The following is a 13,397-nucleotide window of genomic DNA, read 5'->3' on the forward strand; positions in this document are numbered from 1 at the left end:
GAGGTACCTGAGCGTTTCAATCTCTTTGCTACTGCTTGCACGCTGTATCCCCACCTGCAGCACATTGACACCAATGCTCTGCTAATGAGATGATGGGCAAGAAATATTTACATTTCATAGAAGCTCTATTGCCAGTGTATCCTAGGCTTTTTGTTAAGTTCAAGACATAGTACAACATTTGGGGAGTAAAATGCAGGCTGCGATAGAGTATCTTTGTCAACTTTGAAAAGTCACATTTTATTCATGCTAATGTTTGTAGGGACTGTATACAATTCTGTGTATATTGTCTTTTTATTTTAGAATTTTATTTTAGAATTTAAAAAAAAAAAATGTTTTTAAGTCATGTGACTACTATTGCATTTATATTTCATATTTCAATTTCCAGCCACCAGGTGGAGCGCTTGGCTCCTTTTCATGTGTTTAACAGGCTAATCTAATGTTGCGGCCCTCTCCATCGCGCCGCATAGACTTATGAATAAAATTACTTTTTTCCTTATTTTTCTAAAGGATTACATGACCACAATGCTGTAGCCCCTCTGTTTGATGTGCAGGGCTGACAGCGGGATGGGATTTCCTAGAGCAGTGACAGCATCCACTGGCTTCCACTGCTGTCGGTGTTGTTGGAGTGGGAGAGTCTTCTCCTTCCAGCTGCAAATCACACAAAGGTGTCAGGGATTTCCAGTTACATGATCACATAGGAAAACAAGTTGGAAAAAGTATTTACATGGTGTTTTGTACTGAATTGTATGCAGCACAATGGGAGGGCAGCAGGGGAGGCAGCATGTAAAGGTGGATGTTATAAAGCCTGAACTTCTACAGTAGAACTATGGCCTCTCACTTAAAATGTGCTGCAGCAGTTATTTATTTATTTATTTTTATATTTCTTTATTGTTTTCCAAAATTTTAATAAATTGAACATTCCTTTCTTAAATTTTTACATTCATAAATGTCATCATTCATAAAAACAAAGGCTAGCCTAAATTTTATACTCCCCTATTTCTAACCCCTCTTCTCTCCTAAATTGTCTCCTTCTACCCCCTCATCCTCCCCCCATCCCTCCTCCCCCACCCCCTCTCTCCTCCCTCACCCCCCTCTCTCCTCCCCCCCCTCTCTCCTCCCCCCCCTCTCTCCCATCACTCCCCCCCTCCCCCCCCCAGGTAGTATATTCTCTCGTTCTTTTGAACTCTCTCCATTCTTCCATTCTTCCCAAATATCCAGCCGCCCACCGGTCTCCTCCTCCCCATTACTCCTTAAATATTCCAATGTTCTCGTTTGTTCTACCCTCTTAATCCATTCTCCTACCGTCTGGGCTTCTTCCTCTTCCTTTTGCCAATTTAGGGGGATTAGCCCTTTCGCTGCATTTAATAAATGTGGGGTTAACATTTTCTTATACTGTTTTACTGAGTTTTTTGTGCCATGGAATAGGCAGAACCACGGGTTCTCTGGGATTTCCATAGAATACTCCGCATCTGGAGTATTCTGTCCAGTTCTGGTCGCCAGTCCTCAGGAGGGATGTGTTGGAGCTGGAGAGAGTCCAGAGAAGGGCAACTAAACTGATTAGGGGATTGGAGGACCTTAATTATGAAGAGCGTCTGCAATCGCCTGAGGGGGGACATGATAGCAATTTATAAATATCTCAATGGGGATCTCAGATTAGAAAAAAAGCTATTCAGTCGAAGGGATTGCATGAGGACTCGAGGGCATACAATGTGATTAGAGGAGAAGCGTTTTAACCTCAGGCAACGTGGGGGGTTCTTTACTGTTAGGGCTACAAGGTTGTTGAATTCTCTACCACAAGAGGTGGTTTCTGCGGGAAGTATGGTGGCTTTCAAAAGACTCTTAGACGCACATCTCAAGGATCAGAACATTCAGGGCTATGTGAGATGATTACAGCCACACACACCTACACAGGTTGAACTGGATGGACTATTGTCTTTATTCAACCTCACCTACTATGTAACTATGTAAATATATTTTTTTGATCAGTACTATTACTTCCCTCCAGTATCTCTTTATTTTTGGACATTCCCACCAAATGTGTGCCATTGTACCTATTTCCTTGCATCTCCTCCAACAGAATTGTGTGCTCCCCATCTGATATTTATATACTTTATCTGGAGTGTTGTACCACCTAGAAATACATTTGTAGTTCATTTCCGCTGTATTCATATCTACTACGGAGCTACGAACCAACCAGCAGTTATTTATAAGTGCATCTGATTTACACGTTTTCTCTAAGTCCTCCTGCAAAGTCTCACAAATACCTGTTGATCCTGCCAGTGACATCTATCTGAAGCAGCTTCCTTTGATGGTGTGGCAACAATGCATCACTGCTCCTGAGTTCAGAGCAGAGTTACCACCCTCATGTAAGCTGTGCCTGCCTGCTCTATAGTGGGGTCAGAAAAATGTTGCAGAAGGTGTCACTATAAGCATTGTCACCTGGCCCCACCTAGTTCTGCCAGCTGATTTCTGCAGAGGACAGGGGTGGGAGCAAAACACTGGAACTGGCATCTATGATAGACCCTATTCCAAAGCAGTGAGGAACCAGGAGTGCGGCTCCCACTGTACATTTCGGCAGGTCTCAAGGGAGCTTCCAGAGAGCTTCTGAAGTAAGGAAAAAATAGATTTAACGTGATTAAAAAAAAAAAAAAAAGTTAATGAAAAAGTAAAAATAACTGTCTGGAGCTAAGCTTTTATTGCTTTGCTGAAATTTTTTTTTTTGTTTACAGACCTCAATACCTTAAGCTCAGATTTATACTGTATGCAGTATAATAATAATATGATGTGGATGGCAGGGTTTTCAGTCTCTCTTTCATGTTGGCTGCATGTTCCCTCTTGTGTCATTTTATGTTCCCACCCTCGACTGACAGCAGGAGTTACCCAATCAGATGACAGGATAATATTGCAAATGCAGATTCTAGAAGGAATTTAATAGTTTTCATCTGTGGTTAGAGGTTTTATTATTGTAAAGTAAATGTAAACATGTTATACTTACATCCTCTGTGCAGTTGGTTTTGCACAGAGTGGAAAACCACTCTAGATCCTCCCCTTCTCAGGTGCCTCTTCTGTGGTCCTGGCCCCTCCCTTCTGTTAAGTGCCCCCACAGCAAGCAGCTTTCTATGGGGGCACACAAGCCGAGTCACAGCTCCCTGCGTCCATTCAGACACGACCCCCCCCCCACCCCCTCTCTCTTCTGATTGGTTGACTGACTTTGATTGACAGCAGTGGGAGCCAATCATGCCAACATTGATGCCTAGAGATGGGCTCAGGTAAATATTAGGGGGCTGTTTTTTTTTTTTATCTTAGAATGCAATAAGATAAAAAAAGCCTTCTGCCTTTACAATCCCTTTAAAGTTGCTCATGGGCCAGCTTTATTTAACATTTGTACATGTGATGTATGTGGATTTGGTTTTAACCACTTAAGCCCCGGAGGATTTGGCTGCTCAAAGACCAGGCCCTATTTTGCGATTCGGCACTGCGTGACTTTAACGGACAATTGCGTGGTCATGCGACACTGTACCCAAATGAAATTGACGTCCTTTTTTTCCCACAAACAGAGCTTTCTTTTGGTAGTATTTGATCACCTGTGCGATTTTTACTTTTTGCGCTATAAACAAAAAAATAGCGTCAATTTTGAAAAAATAACAATATTTTTCACATTTTGTTATATGAAATTCTCAAAAAAAAAATGCAAAAATCAAAATTTTTTAACATTTTAGGCCAATTTGTTTTCTTCTACATATTTTGGTAAAAAAAAGAACTGGCAGGGAAGAGGTTAACTTTATTGGTGATCAAGGGGTTAAGTGTGTCCCTAGGGGCGTGATTCTAACTGTCAAGGGGCGTGGCTTGTTAGATCATAACAGAGACATACGATCCTACATAGCAGGATCGCATAGCCTCTGTCATGATCTAAGGGATAATGACAGACGGCTGTGTTTACATAAGCCGTCTGCCTTTCTCCCTCTCCCGCGCGGGAGATTGCAAGTGGCCGGCGGACATCGGGGCCGCCGGTCACACGCGCGGGGATGTCAGGGAACGAGCAGGCTCGTAGGCGAGTGACGTACCCCTACGTCACTTTGCCCAGGAGGGGCTGACCGCCGCAGTATATAGTCGTGCGGCGGTCGGCAAGTGGTTAAAGGGACCATCATTTGCAGAGATGCAAAGTTTAGTGGTGGAGAGGGACAGCTGCCGGTTTAAAGCTCCCCACAAGCATTACAATTTGAACATGCAACCTCTTTTAGATCTACCAGCAACTATGTATTTCAAGGGCCTACCTGGATGCAAATTGATTAGATAGATTACGCAGTTTCTCATATTACATAGTTTTGGTGAATCTAAAGTCAATTGTACAAAGATTGTATGGGCATGGAGTAGGATGTATGGTGAAGAGGTTGGGACTTATTGACACTACTGTTTAAAAAGATAATATGATTTGATGTAAAGATTAAGTCATTTTAACTTTGTAATGCTATTGTTCACTTTATATATATGTGAGGGCTAAAAAAACTTGAAGCCCGAGAAAGACAAAAAAGATTAGGATACCTAAACAAAGGCTTGCACTTACATCCGATTCCTGTCCCTTGGGGGGTTCGCGCTTCTTTTTAGCAATTCATAGTCAGACCAAAGTAACATCCCAAAACACAGCTTGCTGAATACACTATGTTTAATGTTTTCAAGACACGTCAGCATGTAGAAGTTCCTGTTTTGGCTGCAATTGTCGCCAATTCTCTACTGTAACCCATTACCCTAGGTGGGCCTAGGAGTGCAAATAGATAGGCCTTCTTCACATAACTGTAGTCTTACATCTTAAGCTTACAGTCTCCTTTATATTTACCAAAAATATGTAATGCAAAAGCCTAACTAAGCAATCCTTTTAATTTGTTTCTAGTCAGAAGAAGATTTTCTAGGAAAAGGGCCTCTAAAATACCATGAAATTGCATGAAACAGTAATATGAACAATCATATGTTTGTGAAGGTTCTTGTTTACTCAGGTCATGGTAATAGAAGTTAGTCACATTGAACTGGACTTGTTCTGTAATGTTGTAGATGCTTCATCAGTGGCGGCCCTATCCATGTGTCCGGCCCCCTAATCGGACGCATGGATTCCAGTGTTTTTTTTTTTTTTTTTTGAAGCACGTGATTAGAGCCAGAGGCTCTAATAGGCTTCAAAAATGGGTGGGCTCGGGGAGCAGAGCACTGCGCCCTGAGCCCACCCAGTTGCGTGACCATAGCGAATGAATATTCGCTATTGTCACATGGATCCTCCTCCTGGCCAATCAGGAAGCGGGTCCTGAGCCGGTAAGGGAATATATATATATATATATATATATATATATATACTGTATATATATATATATATATATATATATATATATATATATATATTGTTTAAAGGTCTAAGGACAGAATGGGAGGTGTGAAAATTGTGGAACCACTCTTTTTTAGTTACATAAACCCAACCTTTCAGAAAGGCTTCATAAATGGTATTCCATAGATTTACATGGCAGAAGGTGTGAATTGTTGTCAAAATTCCAGGTTAGAGATGCTAAAATTGCATCATCTAGAAGACAGATGGTATCAAAGGTCTCCACCCCAATTAAATGATGGTTGTTCCAGCTTGACATACTGTAGATTGCCTCTTACGCACCTCTTGCAAACCAGTTATCCCTCTGTCCAAAATGTATTTTTCTGATATTCATTGGAAATGAAGAAATGTCTTGGACAAGATATGAAATGTCTTCAACATAACAGAGCAAGTCCAGTAGAATGTGATGAACTACCAATAAATAAAAGAGCAGCCTGACCAAGGAGGTTGATCCTCGGAAGCAACATTGCGGCCCACCCTCTCCACTGCTTGTCTCTTGTCCCTCGCCGGCATCCGCGGTGGAACCGGCAGTGGTAGGTGACGCCATCACCGGCTTCCCGTGCCGCGTCACTGATGCCCTGGAGGAGGTGCGGACGGACCCTGTCACAACGCTCTCTGTTTCTGTTCCTCAGCAGCACATCCGGTGCTGTTATCCTGGGTCCTGCGTCACCCTCCAGTCCACCAACGTTTGGGAATTCTATGCCTTGCCAAAAAACAACAATATCTCTCCTGCGCTCGAGTGGTATGCGGGAAGGTGAATGTTCTAGGCGGTTTTATGACACAAATGAAGTGGTCTTGCTGCCCCCCTCAGGACCAAAGGTATCCAAAAGGCACTACAAGATAACAACAAGAGAAGGGCACACCGACCTTGTGCATTAGCACTTAAAAGTTTATTAAAATCAAAGAAGGGTAGCGTACAATATACTCACAAACGTAGCATATGAACAAGCATATAGGAAATGGGCACCGCTCGCTTCCAGGACACTTCTCTACTGCTGGAAAGCATCCTCAAATCCTTATGTGGCTTACGTGTTTCGAGGGAGGAAACTCTTCCTCAGAGCCAAAATCGCCACCGATTTTGGCTCTGAGGAAGAGGGTCCTTCCTCGAATTGCGTAAGCCACATCAGGTTTTGAGGATGCCATCACGCTATTCAGCAGTAGAGAAGTGTCCTGGAAGCGAGCGGTGCCCATTTCCTGTATGCTTGTTCATATGCTATGTTTGTGAGTATATTGTACGCTACCCTTCTTTGATTTTAATAAACTTTTAAGTGGTAATGCACAAGGTCGGTGTGCCCTTCTCTTGTTGTTTTCTTGTAGATTCTATGCCTTTGCCTGCCCTCACATTGATCCTGGCCTGCTTTTATGTAAGTGCTCAGCAATAAAATTTGTTTTTAACACTTCCTATTTCTGACCTGGCACCCTTGTTTCTTTTTGACTAAATAAAAATGTCATAACTCTCAATAGCTTTTTTTGCATAGCTCCAATCTTCCTATAAAAATGCTAGTTGCCTGGCTGTCATGATGAATCTGTGATATCAGTCACTGACCTGCAACATAAACGCATTCATTGGCAGAAATGAGCTACTTACCAGGAACATGTATATAGCCAGTAAAGTCAGAAGCTCTGATCTGGATACTTGTTTTAGGTCAGTGGCTCAGAAAGTTATGATATCATATGATCATTATGGCAGCAAGGCAACTAGCAGTACCAGAAAAGGAAGGCAGCGGTGGCAGTCTATGTATTTCTATTAGGACAAGTTTATTTTAGATCATTTCATTGTGTCAGCATCCACTATTATTTTACAATGAACAGTTGTATGTTTTTCCTTATATTAAAAAAAAAAAACTTAGAGTCCATGCTGTTGGCTTCTTGGAAGAGAAAAGAGAAGGAACCAAAACGACAAAATTGACACTCCTGATTTCTCAGAAATAGCAGCATGAATTAAAAGATCTGGATCTGATCCATGTGTGCTTTAGACTGTAAGCTCTGATGAACAGAGCTTGTCTTGCATTGTAGCTGTACTGTCCTTCTTTATATTGTAAAGTGATGCACAAACTGTTGGCACTATTTAAATACTGTAGTGTATACTAATAATTTGATCTATATATACTTCTCATTTGCCAAAAAAAAAAAAAAAAGAGGAAGGATATTTGTTACACAACAGGAACTACTAGTTCCTTTTCAAAGCAGTTCTCAAGTTTAAGTGATTGTAAAGTCTCCTTTTTTTTAAAATGAGAAACATGTTATACTTATGTTATACTTACTGCTCCTCTGTGAAGTGGTTTTGCACAGAGCAGCCCCGATCTTCTTCTTCTCGGGTCCCTTTTTGCTGCTCTTGGCCCCTCCCTCCTATCGAGTGCCCCCACAGCTAGCAGCTTACCATGGGGGCACCCGAACCAAGCTGCAGCTCCGTGTATCCATTCAGACTTGGAGCTGCTATTCGGCACCGCCCCCTCTCTCCTGATTGGCTAACTGACTTTGGTTGAAAGCCACTGGAGCCAATGGCGCCGCCAATGTGTCTTAGCCAATAAGGAGAGAGAGTCCTGGACGACCGAGGGGCTCGTGGACATTGCTGGACAGAGAGGGACATCAGGTAAGTGTTGGGGGGGCTGCCACACACAGAAGGTTTTTTATCTTAATGCATTAAGATAAAAAAAAAAACCTTCTGACTTTACAAATCCTTTAAGGCCCAATTTCTATGGTCTACATGAAAATTTGGTAAATAATTCTGGCTCACTAAGTAACCATGGTATCCAATCATATTCTATATTTCATTCTTTTATAGTGGTCAATACAAAGAAAGATGGTTGTCAGATAGGAGTTAATTACATTTTTACATTCCCACCTGCTGTAGCATCTATTTGAACCCAGTGGGCTCTTCTTATAATATGTTATATGTTATAATATATACATATACAGTATATATATATATATATATATATATATACAGTATCTCACAAACATGAGTACACCCCTCACATATTTGTAAATATTTTATTATATCTTTTCATGTGACAACACTGAAGAAATGACACTTTGCTACAATGTAAAGTAGAGAGTGTACAGCTTGTATAACAGTGTAGATTTGCTGTGAGCGCTTGATTGTCAGTATTCCAAGATAACGACCCCAAACACACCTCCATGATGACCACTGCCTTGATAAAGAAGCTGAGGGTAAAGGTGATGGACTGACCAAGCATGTCTCCAGAACTAATCTCTATTGAGCATCTGTGGGGCATCCTCAAATGGAAGGGGGAGGAGCGCAAGGTCTCTAACATCCACCAGCTCCGTGATGTTGTCATGGAGGAGTGGAAGAGGACTCCAATGGCAACCTGTAAAGCTCAGGTGAACTCCATGCCCAAGAGGGTCAGTGCTGGAAATGAATGGTGGCCACACAAAATATTGACACTTTGGGCCCAATTTGGATATTTTCACTTACGGGTGTACTCACTTTTGTTGCCAGCAGTTTAGACATTAATGGCTGTGTGTTGAGTTTTTTTGAGGGGACAGCAAATTTACACTGTTATACAAGCTGTACACTCACTACTTTACATTGTAGCAAAATGTAATTTCTTCAGTGTTGTCACATTAAAAGATATAATAAAATATTTGCAAAAATGTGAGGGGTGTACTCACTTTTGTAAGATACTGTGTATATATATATATATATATTATATATATATATACTGTATACAGTGCCTTGCGAAAGTATTCGCCCCCCTTGAACTTTTCGACCTTTTGCCACATTTCAGGCTTCAAACATAAAGATATAAAACTGCAATTTTTTCTGAAGAATCAACAACAAGTGGGATACAATCATGAAGTGGAACGAAATTTATTGGATATTTCAAACTTTTTTAACAAATAAAAAACTGAAAAATTGGGTGTGCCCCTTAAGTTAATACTTTGTAGCGCCATCTTTTGCTGCGATTACAGCTGTAAGTCGCTTGGGGTATGTCTCTATCAGTTTTGCACATCGAGAGACTGAAGTTTTTGCCCATTCCTCCTTGCAAAACAGCTCAAGCTCAGTGAGGTTGCATTGAGAGCGTTTGTGAACAGCAGTTTTCAGTTCTTTCCACAGATTCTCGATTGGATTCAGGTTTGGACTTTGACTTGGCCATTCTAACACCTGGATATGTTTATTTGTGAACCATTCCATTGTAGATTTTGCTTTATGTTTTGGATCATTGTCTTGTTGGAAGACAAATCTCCGTCCCAGTCTCAGGTCTTTTGCAGACTCCATCAGGTTTTCTTCCAGAATGGTCCTGTATTTGGCTCCATCCATCTTCCCATCAATTTTAACCATCTTCCCTGTCCCAGCTGAAATAAAGCAGGCCCAAACCATGATGCTGCCACCACCATGTTTGACAGTGGGGATGGTGTGTTCAGGGTGATGAGCTGTGTTGCTTTTACGCCAAACATAACGTTTTGCATTGTTGCCAAAAAGTTTGATTTTGGTTTCATCTGACCAGAGCACCTTCTTCCACATGTTTGGTGTGTCTCCCAGGTGGCTTGTGGCAAACTTTAAATGACACTTTTTATGGATATCTTTAAGAAATGGCTTTCTTCTTGCCACTCTTCCATAAAGGCCAGATTTGTGCAGTATAGGACTGATTGTTGTCCTATGGACAGAGTCTCCCACCTCAGCTCTAGATCTCTGCAGTTCATCCAGAGTGATCATGGGCCTCTTGACTGCATCTCTGATCAGTCTTCTCCTTGTATGAGCTGAAAGTTTAGAGGGACGGCCAGGTCTTCGTAGATTTGCAGTGGTCTGATACTCCTTCCTTTTCAATATTATCACTTGCACAGTGCTCCTTGGGATGTTTAAAGCTTGGGAAATCTTTTTGTATCCAAATCTGGCTTTAAACTTCTCCACAACAGTATCTCGGACCTGCCTGGTGTGTTCCTTGTTTTCATGATACTCTCTGCGCTTTAAACAGACCTCTGAGACTATCACAGTGCAGGTGCATTTATACGGAGACTTGATTACACACAGGTGGATTCTATTTATCATCATTAGTCATTTAGGTCAACATTGGATCATTCAGAGATCCTCACTGAACTTCTGGAGAGAGTTTGCTGCACTGAAAGTAAAGGGGCTGAATAATTTTGCACGCCCAATTTTTCAGTTTTTTATTTGTTAACAAAGTCTGAAATATCCAATAAATTTCGTTCCACTTCATGATTGTGTTCCACTTGTTGTTGATTCTTCACAAAAATTACAGTTTTATATCTATGTTTGAAGCCTGAAATGTGGCAAAAGGTCGCAAAGTTCAAGGGGGCCGAATACCTTCGCAAGTCACTGTATATATATATATATATATATATATATATATATATATATAGTGCTGTGAAAAAGTATTTGCCCCTTCCTGATTTTTTTCATATTGTCACACTCAACCACTTCAATACAGGGTACTTTTACCCCCTTCGTGCCCAGACCTATTTTCAGCTTTCAGTGCTCTCACACTTTGAATGACAATCTACACTGCACCCAAACAAAATTTGTACCCTTTTTTCACACAAATAGAGCTTTTTTTTTTTTTGGTGATATTTATTCAGCACTTGTTTTTTTTTTTTTTTTTCGCGATATAAGTGGAAAAAAGAGTGAACATTTGGAAAAAAACACTTTTTCAAACACCCCAAAGTATATTCTATGAAGCATTATGACATTATGAGTCTTTTGAACATGTCATTTTCTTCCACAAGTTTTTGGAAAATGTGGAAAGAAAATAAAAACTTTATTTTTTTTTACACAAAGATGTAAATTTATAAGACAGCATGGACATAGCAAAAATGACACCCCAAAATACATTCTGCTACTCATCCTGAGTATGGTGATACCACATGTGTGAGACTTTTTAGCCACATAGAGAGGCCCAAAATCCAAGGAGCACCATCAGGTTTTCTAAGGACATAAATCAAAAATATAGTTTCCTGACAACTTAATGCATTTTTGAAGACCCGTTATATTTCTAACACATAGCAGGTACATGCCAATTACACCCCAAAATACATTCTGTTAAGCAAAGGGTAAACAAAAGATTACTTGTGGTTTTGGTAGGGCACTGGTCCACAAAGGAGAGTATCGGTCCAGGCAGCAGGCAGGGAGGTGGTCAGGAATCATCCAGGCAGCAGGCAGGAATACTGTCTATATTCAGTACAGGGAGCAGGCAGAGATAATGTCAGCACAGCCAAAGCATTGGTCTAGGTTGCAGGCAGGGACGTGGTCAGCAGCAGCAAAAGCAGCAGCAGTCTAGACAGCAGGGAGGAACATGGTCCATAATGTCCTGGGTCATTACAGGCAGAGATTAGGTTAGCACAGCCAAAGTATTGGTCCATGGAGCAGGTGGGAACATCAAGCTTAGGGCCTCAGTCAGAAAAAAATGGGGATGGGATAGAGGCTTCTTCCACCCAAATCTCTTTGAAGCCTGCGGTCTCCAGACCCTGTTCTAGGAATTACAAGACCCAGAGAAAACCAAAAACGTTTTTTCTCTATTCGGTAAACAGATCAAGGTCAGTTAATGTGGAAGGTAGAAACGTGGTTTAGAAACAATCAAAACGGTAGGCAGAGGCATCATTGTAAACAGGCCAGGGTCAGTTAACGTGGAAGGTAAAAACTTGGTAGCAGGCAAAGGATCCACATGGGTATTTGAAAGGGGAAATTAGTAGTCTGGTAAAAATAAAGGGAACTAATATCTTAGGGATGTGCGATAACATCTGAAGCATTCTTCAATGTATAGGTCAGGTTGGGAGGGACATTGGGGACAATGATAACTGGTGTCTCTTCTAACTCCTCCTCTGCTGCATACACGATTTTTCTTTTGGCTTCTTCTTCCTGATTCTCTGGGGGCAATGTTTTTGGGAAAATGTTGCTTATGAAGTCCACTCACACAATCAGAGTGAATGCTTCCTGTGTGGGGATCCTTGCTGGTAGATCAGGGCAGTGACAATTTCTTCAATAAATTTGAGGATGGTGCTGAGTCTTTCTCTTGATTTTTGATATGTGACGTACGCATTATATGAAAAAGGTAATTTTTTTTTACCAGTATAGGAACTTTCTAGTTGGTAAATAGGACTATAGCATCTGGTCTTTTATATCCATCTCCCCATAATCAGATTATAATCGTGGACGCATTTAGGCTTTACCATGGGACCGCGTGTTCTGGGAATCTCCACCAAGGTGTCATTGGGGATGGTGGACAGGACATAGACATCTCTCTTGTTCCTCCACTTCAAGGCTAATACTTCCTCATTCCTCATACTTCTTTTCTGGTGGTACCACAGGCAAAGGTTTTTTCACAGTACAGGTAATGGAGAAGGGGCAAATTGGTGCAATAATTGTCCATGTATATATGATAGCCTTTGGAACCAAGCACTTGCCTGAGACAAGCTCCTGACAAGGAATGTAGGGGAAGGGAAGGGGGTGTCAAGCTAAAATTTTCCTTGCAAGCAGGCAGGTGTTTGGAGATGGAAAAGAGTGCTGTCTGCTAAAGCAGCCATCTCCTTCTTAGCTGCGTTGTTGGATTACTGTGAAGAGAGGAGGAGCATGTTGTCCAACTTCACGGCTAGCCTTAAGATAGCCATACAAGGATCCAAATTTTGCCAGTTCAGCAGTAACCATCCAAACTTGGATCCATGTATGGGTAGGCAGGTGGTCAAACTATCGATTGACTTGTGTACAACCATTCTGTTGGGTTTCTCCTGAACGATCAGTGTCACTGGCTATAGCCGGCAAATCTCCCAGCTGTCAGAATCCAATACCACAGTGGGAAGGATTTACCCATCTACCTCAAATGTGTGGATGGGGAAATCAGATCTTTTTTGTTCAACCCCCTAGTTAAATAAAAAAAAGGGATCAATGTATAGGCTGTCTAAAGCCCCGTACACACGCACAGATTGTTGGCCAACCGATCGGCCGTCTTTTGTCCAGTGTTGTTTGTTGGTTGAAATGTGCTCTAGACTTGCACTGGACTTTTGTTGGCCAGCAAAAACCAACTTCAGAAGTGATGTCTTGTGATGGTTGACTTTC

General features: G+C 41.5%; 1 protein-coding gene across 1 annotated transcript in view; it reads left to right on the forward strand.

Annotated features, from left to right (window-relative positions):
- The window catches only part of LOC309567763 (paired box protein Pax-6-like), a gene marked incomplete at both ends in the record, with an annotated part of 88,725 nt that overhangs the window by 44,267 nt on the left and 31,061 nt on the right, over positions 1–13,397 (forward strand). The window lies entirely within an intron of this gene.

The sequence above is a fragment of the Pelophylax lessonae genome (genome assembly GCF_965119305.1).
Source record: "Pelophylax lessonae genome assembly, chromosome: 12".
Taxonomy (NCBI): Eukaryota; Metazoa; Chordata; class Amphibia; order Anura; family Ranidae; genus Pelophylax; species Pelophylax lessonae.